Source organism: Lissotriton helveticus, chromosome 2_1 (assembly GCF_964261635.1).
Source record: "Lissotriton helveticus chromosome 2_1, aLisHel1.1, whole genome shotgun sequence".
Classification (NCBI taxonomy): domain Eukaryota; kingdom Metazoa; phylum Chordata; class Amphibia; order Caudata; family Salamandridae; genus Lissotriton; species Lissotriton helveticus.
The window spans coordinates 271,155,894-271,169,720 of record NC_136059.1 but is presented as its reverse complement, the minus strand read 5'-3'; positions in this window follow the sequence as shown (position 1 = coordinate 271,169,720).

The following is a 13,827-nucleotide window of genomic DNA, read 5'->3' as shown; positions in this document are numbered from 1 at the left end:
GTGGATGTTTAGTGTTATTTTTTGTTGTTTTTGAGCAGAGGGGGTACTGGCGATATAAGGAGGAAAGGAGCCCGCTCCCAAGGGGTAAGCTTTGTTTAGTGAATGGAGCTCCTTGCTGGTATATTGGATAGATGTCATCACTAATGGTTAATGGGAGATAAAGGAGAGGGGACCACAAAAGAAAAGGCGTCTGGTGTCGGTCAAGCGTGGACGGGCGCAGACGGGCTTGCCTTCAGCGCCGCTGAGGAAGCGGGCGGGACTACAACAGCGCATGGACCACTGAATGAGCGCCGGGGGCGTGAGGTGGGAAAAATGGCTGTGTCTATCCCCTCTGCACAAACGGCACAAGCTGCGGCGGACCAGGGGGAACACGGACAGAGCAGTTATGTGGCGCAAAGTATCATGTTAAAACAAGGTTAAAAGCACCTTTCAGAGTGGCGACAATCAGCTCTGACTGACCTGTAAATTTCTGTAGAGCTCATCTGTGATTCCGCTCGGCGCACCTCCTTTTCAACTGAGGAAGTGGGCGGGACTACAACAGCGCATGGACCGCTGACTTAGCATCCGGGGGAGTTAAGGGGCAAAAAAGGGCTGTGTTTATCCCCTCCGCACAAATGGCACAAGCCGCAGCGGACCAGGGGGAATACGGAGAGACCAGGTATGCAGCACAAAGTATAATTTTGCAAAGGGCATCACACTAAACTGATAGTGGCCCTCTTGAGTGGAGAAGGCTGACCTCTCCTTGGCTCCTTCAGTTAGGCTAATCTGCCAGTACCCGTTATTTTATTATTTTAATTTTTTATTGAGATCCAAAACAGCAATAAAAGCATCAAATCATCATACTCATGCACCAGCAGTTAAATACATATAACAATCACATTTCATCACACTATAAATCCATCAAAAAAGTCAGCATTAAAGACTACACATTTCATTAATAAAAACAACAAATTTAAACAAAGCGCTATCATAAAAAGCAATCAACCCCTTTATCCTACCCATAGGTTTCTACCATAAAATGCCCCCACAATTTATTGAAGTTCCTAGTCCCCCTGCAGCGAAGAGCATACAACCACTTGTTATTTCTTAATTATTTCATTTTCACCACTCATTCCCCTGTTGTGAGGATAAACTGCATTGCCACATTTGAAGTAATAAGGATCTAGCCACTGCCATTGCAACAAATATATATATATATTAATCTGAGAGCTAAACTAGTGGCAAACTCATATCCCAGAACTCTCCAGCATATACTTGGAGCTAACTTTGTCTGCCAAGCCCTCTCGAAGAATCCACACATTTCTTTCCAAAATTCTTGAATGGGAGCGCACAGCCCAATTGCATGAGACCAATTTGTGGCAGCTCCTGAATTGCATTGAAAACAGTGACTTGACCATCTGGGTTAACCTAAGCTGAAAATAGTGGGGTTCTATAAAGAAGCCACTTACTGTAAAATAACATTATATTGCAATTCACGTCTCTCAGGACCTTTAAATGTAATATATTAATTTCATACCACATCTTTTTAGTTAATGCCAGCCCCCCGTACTCCTCCCATTTATTGATTGCCTTTTGACAGAGATCGGGCCCTTGACAGAACCAAGCAATCTTTTCCATTCTCAAGGCCGCTTATGGTTAGGAGGTTCCGCTAATACTGTTACAATTTTTTGACTGCCCCATATCTGCCACTCTCTAAATTACTAAATATACTGACCAAAATTCTAAATGAGAAGAGGAGCAAAAAAATACCTTGAACTGATTCACAAATTTCCACCTTTCTCCAATCAAAAATCCGCTACCCGCTGAACCCAACTTTCTTCTGTAGTGTGTTTATCTAGGTACCCATATTGATACTCCTATTTCTGACCCTTGTCCGGTTATTAATTCACTAATGTCCATACACCGGCACAGAAACCCTTTTTCAGATTAGGTCATAGCGCATGCTGTCACATTAAGCAAGCACTATCCCTTCAGCCCCCTAGAAAGCACACCGAGTTCTCAAAACAAATCAAACCTCCAACAGACCTGGGAAATCCCCCGCAGCTATTGTTTTGATTTCGCTCGAGAACTCCTGCAAAGAATGTAAGAACGACCAGTCCTTATGACATTCTTGCTGACGTCTTATGTCCATCCTTACGTCAAACACGGCACCTTTCAGGTATAAATATACCGACGCTGCCCTAAGCTAAGACACGGTGGTGACGAGCTTGGAGCAGCGCTACTTGCCGGAGAGCCCAGCTGATGCAGAACAGCCCACGGACGCTGCCCCTCCCTTTTGACGCGCTGAGAGAGACGCTGCCTTTTCTCCTGCCGAGAAATCCAGCCTCCGGCGTTTCCAGCCGCCCTCGCGGGTAATTGGGATATCGAGTCCTGTGACAGAGATACCAACCCTCCAGCCTTCTAAATCCCAGGTACTGAACTGACTAACCCCTTACAGAGAATTCTTGAGTCAGATTCTTGGCAAAACAAACTTAACTTAAACTGCTACTTACTTACTCCCTCCCAAGTATTAGGCTTAGGTCAGGTACACCGGGGTAGGCGTAGTTAGAAGCACCAGTTGAGTACGATTAGTCAATGTATATATGTATGTATATCTTTTATCCATTTTAAGTATCATACGGCTAAGAAACCATATAAATGCTTTTACAGTATTATTTTATAATTCTGTTTTTACTGTGTGCACTTTAAGTATTGCAATAATAGCGATTCATTTCTCTTGTATGAGAAAAGAGACTGATCAATAAATAACATCTTTTTATTGAAGCACGCCCATCTCCTATTTCTCTACAAACTGGTGAAACTAAGAATGCACGTACTGACTGAGTAAAATAGTTGTCTTTTGTTTTCACACGACTCTAGAGATATACTCTTGATTAGGGGAGAGCAAAGTTGTCATGTTCTAGGGTTGTCAGAAACTAAATCCCTTCTTGTCTATCCAGGGAGGTTAAACTCCTCCTTGCCTATTCGAGAAAGTTTCTAGTGAACTCTGAGCTAGCTGGCACACATAACTTTAAGTCTAATATCGTCAGTAGAAGACCTAGTTACCCACAGTCCTACGTCTATACTATTGAAGATATTATTCCAATGCGCAGAGCCTATTGGGATAATAGGAACTACACTACATGGCGCCCAACAGTTTGGATAGGCGATAAATCTAACGCAAGACATTAGAGTAACTCAGTCGTGCTTTTTCACACAGACCCTTTTTTACATAAAACTCCAAAGACGTCTGGAGTGGGTGAAAGGTTAAAATCCGCCAAACTTAGTAGGAGGAGACTCCTATGTATGGTTTTTGGTTTATTCAACGTTGAAGTATACAGTGTTCCAAAATATTGTGCATCTAATCTTTGTTTCCTTGAAAACCTGATCTGCAACAAAAAACCTTCTTGTCAGTAAAATGTCAGACAATGAAGAAGAAAGGGAGGCAGCTAGAATAGCAGCTCAACTCCTAGCAAATGACACAAGTCTCCTGCAAACTGACCCGGGTGCAATACTCATCCCGGTCAGCATAAGAAAAACTATAACTTTAAAACTTATAGTAAATAGACTGACACCAAGAGGTGGTACAGTCATATTCGTAATTGAGGCACACGAATATCGGCAGACAGAGGTATTCTATTCATGGATAAATTTTCCAGCAGCAAACACTGTAACAAAGGAGTTCCATTATTACAAGATAGAGGAACCTCCGGATGAGTACACCCCTTTCGAGGAGGTGGAAATACCACTCAAATACCAAGAGCACCTGCTCTGGTTTAAAGGCGCCCTAAAACATAATGATCACATCACCAGGCTCGGTCCACTAGGTAGACCAGGAGCAACGTGGCCGGTTCTAGCCGGATACACACCACATCCAGACATTGAAAAAATGGCAATACCAGAACTTTTAACACAGTTAAAACAACTGATTAAAATACACAGACAACTAGTCCAATATGTAATGCGGACTTCAACAGTCCAACCAGCAATTAAAATTCCACAGCAGACCCCTCATCAGGGGAACACAAATAAAATCACACCACAGAACATACAGTCTTTGCTTCCATTTACACAAAAACACATGGTGTTCCGTCCATGGCGGTAATACCAGAAGTGCTAAAACAGATTCAAAATGAATACGGTCCAAAACCTGCCTTAACTCTGGGTATGAAATTACTGAAAGACTTCAAGCAGGTCTCGGCAATATTACTAGCAAACATAAAAGGGGAAGCAGCAAATGTGGCGATCCGCCAAAGATTGAAGGAAACAGATATAGCAGACCAACCATTTGAACTTGCCAGAATCATAGAAAAATCCTATGAAGAACTAGGAAGAGATAGTTTGGATGGGAAACCAGTGAAACCCCAACTAATTGAAAATCCTGAAAAAGTATTTATTAAAAATAATCTAAACACTTCAAAAAAGAACTGGGATGGAAATAAACAATCCACTCCCAAAGAAAAAAGATTCCAGTCCAGAGGAAGGTCTCCTCGGCGGAGAGAAAGATCTCCGGACCAAGGACACAAGTCTCCCCAGAGGGAGCCCTCTGAGAAAAAATACAACCTTAGAAATAGGGATAATTTGAAGAAACCTGATAGATATCAAGATATTGATACACGTTCCTCTCGATCTTTTCAGACTTCCTAGCAGAAATCGGAAAGAAGAGGACTGTCAGAACACAGGGAAGAGCACGTCAAGTCCAAAGACAAAGAACCTGCTCATCAAAGTAAAAAGTTACAATTTCCAAAGAAGAAGGTAGCCAGCATTAAAATAATCAAACATGCCGAGGATCCTGAGGACTCAGCTGAAAAACGGAGAGTGGGCTCAGACAATGCTAGACAGCGCAGCAGAAGTGAGCATAGCTCGCAAGATCCTGATGAATCATCTGGAGACAGTGGACACGAATGAGTACATTCAGGTGGAAACTGCAGATACCAGAGTTAGCAAACCTCATAAAATATATGAAATAACCTTACGTATAGAGGGAGATAAGACTAGGAAAATAAGGGGTCTATTTTGGGATAATCTCTCCAAGGGCTATGACATCCTTCTAGCTGAAAAAGACTGGCCACCAGAGTTTGTCAGGGAGTGCCCTCATGGCGAAGAAATTATTATGCCTGCCTTCTCAAATCATATTCCAATTCATAAAAAATATACACTTGCAAGAAAGTGGGCAGTAGCCCAGGCTCCTGCACTATATAAAAATCATGTGGGATGGGATGAGGACTCTCCTCCTCACAAAATCCAGTTAAAATCTCAACCGACTGCACAGAGGCAGTACCCAATTAAGCAAGAAGCTAAAAAACAGGTCAGGGAGATCTTAGATCAACTTGAATACCAGGGGGTGATTGAAACATGCACCTCACAAATGAACAATCCTTTGTTTCCTGTCTCCAAACCAGATGATTCATATTGTCTAGTATTGGACTACAGACACCTTAACTCATTCTGCAAAACATTTGCAGTACAAAACTCACACAGTGCAGCACTAATGAATAGCATAGTGCGCAAAAAATACAAAACAACATTAGACATCTCTAATGGATTCTTTTGTCAAAATATAGCACCTGAAAGCAGATATTTGACCGCTTTCTCAATAAATGGCTTGCAGAAAAATTTCTGTTGTTTGCCCCAAGGGTTCAAGAACAGCCCAGGATTATTCTCAGCAAGAGTAACAGAGTTACTACAAATATATGATGATGAGGCATTATCTTATGTCGACGACATCTATCTAACAGACGATGACATGGATACTCACTTGAAAAGAGTGAACACCATAATACTTGGGTTCGCAGCAGAGGGTTACAAATTCAACTTCAAGAAGTCAAGAATTGCCCATCTGACTGTCCTATTTTTAGGATATGAATTATCAAGTGAAGGCAAAAGCCTGGCTAAAGATTTCCTAGAGAAATGTGCTGTAATCCAAGCACCTAGGACACTGAAAAACTTGCAATCAATTCTAGGTTTCCTGAATTTCGGAAGAACTTACATTATAAACTATGCAGAGAGGATTAAACCTCTCTATGATCTAATAAAACCAGATTTTAAAAGAATCAATTGGACTCAAAAACACACAGAAATTTTGAGATCTTTACAAACAGACATTTTAGTTAAAACAAAACTGCAAACACGTGATAACACACGCAACCTTGTGATTCGAGTCATCCCAGGAAGATGAGGATTCACATACCTAACCTCAAATGAGGGAGAAAAGGTACCAATAGCATACAAAACACATTTGTACACAGAAGCTGAAAAAACATTCAGCATTAAGGAAAACATTGTTCACGCGGTTCAAACAGCTGTAGCAAGAGAAAGATACCAAGCTGACGGCAGACCGATTACAGTCAGAACAGCAGAATCAGCCTTTCCATCATCATCAATGACACTTGTAAAGCGCGCTACATACCCGTAGGGTCTCAAGGCGCTGGGGGGGGGGGGGTGCCGCTACTGCTCGAACAGCCAGGTCTTCAGCTTCCTCCTGAAGGAGAGGTGGTCTTGGGTCAGGCGCAGGTCGGTCGGGAGGGAGTTCCAGGTCTTGGCAGCCAGGTAGGAGAAGGACCTTCCTCCTGTAGTCGCTCTTCGGATGCGGGGGACGGCGGCGAGGGCGTGGTTGGCTGATCGGAGGTGGCGTTTGGGAGCGTAGAAGTTGACTCGGCTGTTGAGGTAGCTCGGGCCTTGGTCGTGTAGGGCTTTGTGTGCGTGGGTGAGGAGGCGGAAGGTGATTCTTTTGCTGACGGGGAGCCAGTGAAGGTCTCTGAGATGTCCGGAGATGTGACTGGTTCGTGGGATGTCGAGGATGAGTCTGGCTGAGGCGTTCTGGATCCGCTGGAGTCTCTTCTGGAGCTTGGCGGTGGTACCGGCGTAGAGGGCGTTGCCGTAGTCCAGTCGGCTGGTGACGAGGGCCTGGGTGACGGTCCTCCTGGTCTCGGTGGGGATCCACCAGAAGATCTTCCGTAGCATGCGTAGGGTGTTGAAGCACGCCGAGGAGACGTTGTTGACTTGCCTGGTCATGGAGAGGGAGGAGTCCAGGATGAAGCCCAGGTTGCGTGCATGGTCTGTTGGTTTGGGTGCGGAGCCCAGGGCGGGAGGCCACCAGGAGTCGTCCCAGGCGGAGGGTGAGGGTCCCAGGATGAGGACCTCCGTCTTGTCCGAGTTCAGTTTTAGGCGGCTGGTCGTCATCCACTCGGCTACCTCCTTCATCCCTTCGTGCAGGTTGGCTCTGGCGGCGGCGGGGTCGTTGGTCAGGGAGAGGATCAGCTGGGTGTCGTCGGCGTAGGAGATTATGCTGAGGTTGTGTTTGCGTACGATGGCCGCGAGGGGGCTCATGTAGACGTTGAAGAGGGTGGGGCTCAGAGATGATCCTTGAGGGACGCCGCAGATGACTTCGGAGGCCTCTGACTTGTACGGTGGTAGGCGGACTCTCTGTGTTCTTCCGTCGAGGAAGGAGATGATCCATTCCAGCGCCTTGTCCTGGATTCCGATGTTGCTGAGGCGCCGTACTAGGGTGCGGTGGCAGACCGTGTCGAATGCCGCGGAGAGGTCTAGGAGGATGAGGGCCGCTGTTTCTCCATTGTCCATCAGGGCTCGGATGTCATCGGTGGCGGCGATGAGGGCGGTCTCGGTGCTGTGATTGGCTCGGAAGCCGGACTGTGAGCAGAGGGTTACAAATTCAAGAGGCATTAACAACCTCATGTCATTTACCTACTATGGCACTAAATCCAAAATGGATTCAATGGGAAGATTCTCTTGCTACAGACAGAGTGAAATACTATTTTGATCCAGAGATGACAAAATTAAAAAATCTAGAATATGAAAGAGAATATCCTCTGCCAATCGACATTCTGCCCATACGACAGTACGCCTGTGTGATACATACAGACGGACATGCTCAGCCCTCAGTTTGGGGAGAACAAGCTTATAACGCCACATGCGAGATTACAAAAGAAGTGTGGCGCGGAGGTAAATTAAAACCTCTGTTTTCAAAAACACACTCAGTGGAAAATAATTCAGAACAACAAACTGAAATAATAGCATTAAAAATGGCGCTAGATAATGCGGATCGCGAATTCCCGACACTTATAGTGTGCGATTCATATTACTGCGTCAAATCATACAATAACGACTTGCAGAAATGGGTTGAAAACGGGTACAAAGATGACACAGGTGCCACAATAAAGCAAAAATTGCTTTGGGAACAAGTAGTTCTTTTGCAGAAAGAACTACCAAAGACTCACGTGATACATACACTGAGTCATCAGCGTGATGGCGTTCATGTTGCAGGGAATTCATTGGCTGAGACAGCCCCAGCGGAAACAACTAAATCGGCTTCCGTAGCTACAAAAAAGCGTTCAGTAAAATACATTGACGGGGAAACAATGCTGGCGGTAAAAACGTCATCAAAAGGCGACTGCTCAGCGCTACCCCTCATGTATCCACTCAATTATACATACATAATCGATGCAAACTCCGTTCCTTTTGCTCGAATCCCTGGAGTGGGGGATAGAGTGATTCCAAACATGGATAGGAGAGGCTTGTTAATAGCAGACGCACATATGGGTGAGGGTCTTAGACACCTTACACTTAAGGATTCTCTAGAAGAATTACAATCAACATACTGGTGGCCAGGAATGAGCCTGCAACATCACATATTTGCAAAAAACTGCCCAAACTGCAACAGAGATCGCAGTGGTGAACGAAATGGTGTATTCCCATGGCTTTTCGCTAAATAAAGGATTAGGCTATTGACATAAAATACCCAGTATGAATAATGCGTCATATTAACATATAGAGACTATTTTCACTTAAAATGTAGACCCCAGCTCTCGGCTGACGTCTGAACTGTTATACAAAGATTTGCGAGTCTATAATGGCATATACGCAATTGGCATGCTACATTCTGACCAGGGTCCTGCTTTTAGCTCTCGAGCTTATAAGACGGACATGGCCGGCATGGGCATAGCATTGCGGTACTCTTGTCACCTCCTTCCTGAGGGAAACAGGATGGTGTAAAGAAAAAACCAGGGCATAGAGCAATCTATAACAGCAAAGGTATTAGGTTCGGGAGCTGGGTGGGTCAAACATTTAATAAGTGTCCAACGTAGTCTTAATAATCTGCCAAGAAATTCTCTGAGAGGTCTCAGTCCGTACGAACTATTGTTTAGTACTAGAATGTTAATCCAGGACCTTGATAGTCAAACTTCAGTGGTTAAAGAAAAATGCTTTGATATCAAAGATCATTTGGCTATTTTACAGGACTTAAACGAAACAAGAAAAGACCTGAGCAACATAAAGTTGAAACAGCAGCCAATAACCACTGAAGAGAAACCACCTGTCCCAGCAAGGCCTGTCTGGATTCCAAAAATCGGGGATCTGGTCAGAGAAAAGATCGCGGTGAAGAAGGAATTTGGGCCTACTTACAGAAAAGCAGTTCCTGTCTTGTCTGTCAACGGGACAAGATCAGTAGTACTACCGCCCCTTGCTGGTAAAAAGGAGAACCGAGTTGTATCAATCGACCTGGTTAAACCACAATCATGTGGCCGATAACAAGTAGTAGGCCAAGTGGACTCCCAAGAAGTAGCAGAACACCAAAGTTTGCTACAAACACAGAGGTTCAAACTGAAAGACTAATCACAATTGATAAACCTACAGTAAAACAACAAGGACTATGCAACAAAGCCATGGAACTTAAACCTCTTGAAACCCAAATTAAAATATTAAATCAAGAAACACCAGTCTATAATGATGTAACCACAGACTATGCTAATGAAACAAAGAAAATTCCAAAAACGAAAAGGAATCCAGAAGCAATTTAAACAATTGACAGAACAGCATCAGGCTACTTCATCAACTTCGATGATTTTTCTGAAGATCTGAGTGAACCAGAGGAACAGCGGACAACAAAGACTTTTAAAGATAAAGCAGAGGAACTCTTTCATCAACTTAAAGAAACCTATCTGATTTCTCCATGGATTGAACTTTGGGTGGCACTAGGAGTATTCATCCTCATACTTTGGCTCATCATGGTACTATGCTTGGGACATTTCATTGAGGGAAAACATGCTACAATGGACACAGCAAGTCAGAACTTCAACTTGGTCCTGAAACCACACAAGTCTTCACACATAGAGAAAAGAGAACTTTCTTCAGTAAACTTTACAGCCAATCCTATACCCGGTGGGGTAGCATGGGACAAAACTGATTACGAAATATATGGTCCGGTTGAGCTCCTGAAGTATCCTCATCAATTCAAGATTTCATTAAGTGACTTTGTAAAACCAAGCACATTTGCTGATGATTGGGACTTTGAAAGTATTAATGATATGATGTCTGATCTAGTAATGTCAGCTAAATTTACAGAACATGATTATTTGCAAGGTTCATCTAATTATGATCAAATGTTTTGTTATAACCATTATGGTAACCATTATCTGCATAAATCTACTCAACCTAGAAATGTTTTAAAATTTAACCAATGGGAACATTGTGCGACTCCACCAAAAGGCAGTTCAAAGACATTTTTTGATAAATATTCATACTTTTCAGGGTTCAACACAAGTAATGCAGAATCATTTTATTTCAAAATGTTAAATAAGACAGGAGTGAAAACCATGCTACAAACACAAAATTGATATATTCAGACTCATTTTTTGAAAAAATGAATACATTCGGTTTTGATTTCTGGAACAATAACATTGAAACGAAAACGATCTGGGGCACAAAAGATTGGCAAGTGCAAGGTATAGAATCATTATTTAGAGCCTGCATGATCCCAGAACAAATTATATTTTTGAATGATACAATTCAACAGACATCCTGTCTTGGCCTAGCCAAAATTAAAGACTTGAATAAACTGTCTATTCCAAAACCAACACCTAATAGTAATAGCACAACGGATGTTGAGATAGACGTATCTCATATTTTAAACCAAAACAGAACACATGCTGATTGGAAACAATGGTTGATCTGGCCCACAGACACAAATAACTGTCAAGACAGATTCCTGAACAAAATACAGGGGTTCACATTGACCAGGCCAGACCCAAGATACTCCCAGAGACAACATCCAGGGATTGTAACTACTTATAGTGTGGGGAAACTCTGCCTCCAATGGCTACATACATCCACACTGTCAGAAATTAAGCAACACTTAACTTTACTTAAAGAAGGTGCTGACTTGCGTGATTTCATCATGGGACCACGCAAACAGCGTCTAAAACGTTTCATAGCGGCCTCTATATATGCAGCTTACAACGAAGCTTGGAAAGTAACTCAAATTGAGACAGCAGAAAAAATACGGGAAATTGACCGGGTTAATTTGGAAAAATCACTTTCTGTTGTGGACAATGGGTTAATGACTCTGTCTTCCAGAATATATTCACTGGACAGTATTGTATCTTCTGCAATCGATATAATAGAACAAGACTTACTGATGTTGCAACACGGTCAGTCTCAATTACGTTCTATTGTACAGCTTGGCTGGACGTTACAAAATCTGCGTTCAGGCTATGTGCCTTGGCGTTTAATCAACACAACGTCACTATTTAATATCTTTAACCTTACTGATAAACAAATCAGTTTGGCACAAAAGGGTGCTGACTATACAATTCTGAGCATTGAAAAACTTGAGAGATTACCATTGACAATGTCAGAACGACCTGTCATTGAATGGATAATACATGGGATAATAAATATTCCGACATATATACAGGCAGGCCAGTATGAAAGGTTGGGTAAAGGATGCATTAAGTCCACATGGAACTTGCCCTATACACACACATGTGTCAGTAATAACGGACAGAGTGTATTCCTTAGTGGTAATAATTGTGAAAAATCACTAAGTGTCATACTTCTGTGTCAGGGTATTAGTTTGCATGGGCCTGTGAAGGGACTTCAAATAACCTTTCATGTCACCAGTTAGGCACACCTACAACACAAATAGAACCATTCTTTAGAAGACTTTCGAACGGGAGTTACATTCTAATTGTAGATCACAGGTGTTGTGGCTTGCTGCCAGGAAAACCTTATCTTGTAAGCGTGACTTCCAGGGTCATGTGCTGTGAAAGAGTATTGTGCCCGAATGATGCTCCAGACAGGGAGGGAAGGTTATGGCCCATTTTAAAAATCTCTTCTATTCGAATTGATACTTTAAGCAGAATGAAGACTGTGCTCCTACAGACGCCAACCCAGTTGACGTCATCAAAAGAAACGTATGATCTCCAAGTTGCAAGGACAACGGCAGAGATTCATTCAATGTTATCAACAAACTGCCCCCTACACTTCGCAGAAATGCTGAACGAAATCTTAAATATTTCTGATACAAGTGGTATCGCGAGTGTATTTAAGACAGTTTTTTCTGGCGCTTTAACCCCATTCAAAGCAATCCTGGGTATTTTTCCAAATTTCGTCCATTCCATCTTTGGCGGACTTCCACTCCTGTTGGGACTCATAGCAGGCATTTTATTCTTGCTACTCTTGCTTCGTTATGGCAAGCCATGTCACAGACAAGACTCCAGCAACAATGGAAGAAACGATCCTAGCTATCCGCTACCGGGACCGCATAACTAAAGTCCTTGGCTTAGCCCGGCTACGAGATCTAAATATGACCTGGTTTCTTTCATTCAGACCCATCTGGCAGAATTGTGTTATGCCTGTATTAAGATGCATGCTATGCGGCAAAGAATGCGTGTTGGACACCTGTCTTACACTACAATCAGACGTACCATTGGATGCAGATACTTTGTTGGGTCCAGTAAAGGCTCATGCATTGTGCTGTCCCCAGCGGCTACCTATCCTGATGACGGCATTCGTGGAGACTTCACCACTACGATTGAAGGGTAGTGAAGTACAAGATGAAAGCAGCATCAACCAGGTACGACCTTCTGTAAGCAGTTCTGATCAAACCATCATTGAAAGCAATCATGCGCATGACTGCATGGTAGCGACATTTTCCAACCTGGTCGAACTTTCACCAGAAGCTGTAGACTGTTTTTTCGAGAATCTGTCTGAAATGATGTTTTCACCGGAACAGAGAGAATGATTTTAAACAAACTTGCACACGGCGTTCCCTGAACTCTGAATTTGGCCTTCAGTCTTTTGAAAACAAAGTGACTGTGAACTATTTTTTCTCTTCTCCCCTGAATAGCGAAAACTTTTTTCCAATTCCAAAATATTTACCTTTTTGGCACTTATCTTCTGCTTAAAGTAAAACTATTCTTAGAGAACAGAACTTCTATTCTTAGGAATACTAGAGACATTACATTACCTCAACCTCTAGTTTATATGCCATTAATTGTGTTTATATGTGATGAGATGGTCTCGCAATTTTTTTCTGTATCAAGAGCCATTTCATGTGTAATTTCGCAACTCATTCATGCCGATATAAAATGTGCATCTCCTTTTTGAATGATTATACTGCTTGAATGCATACAGTACCTATACTCATTTCGTGCATTGCGCATACACCATTTTTCAAATACAAAAAAATGTTTTTTGGGGTGGTTCGGTATACACATGCACTGTTAGTTATGTTTACTATTGCTTAGGTTAGTAAATATGTACATAAAATCGTGGAGTGGGTGTAGTGTGTTTATCTAGGTACCCATATTGATACTCCTATTTCTGACCCTTGTCCGGTTATTAATTCACTAATGTCCATACACCGGCACAGAAACCCGTTTTCAGATTAGGTCATAGCGCATGCTGTCACATTAAGCAAGCACTATCCCTTCAGCCCCCTAGAAAGCACACCGAGTTCTCAACACAAATCAAACCTCCAACAGACCTGGGAAATCCCCCGCAGCTATTGTTTTGATTTCGCTCGAGAACTCCTGCAAAGAATGTAAGAAC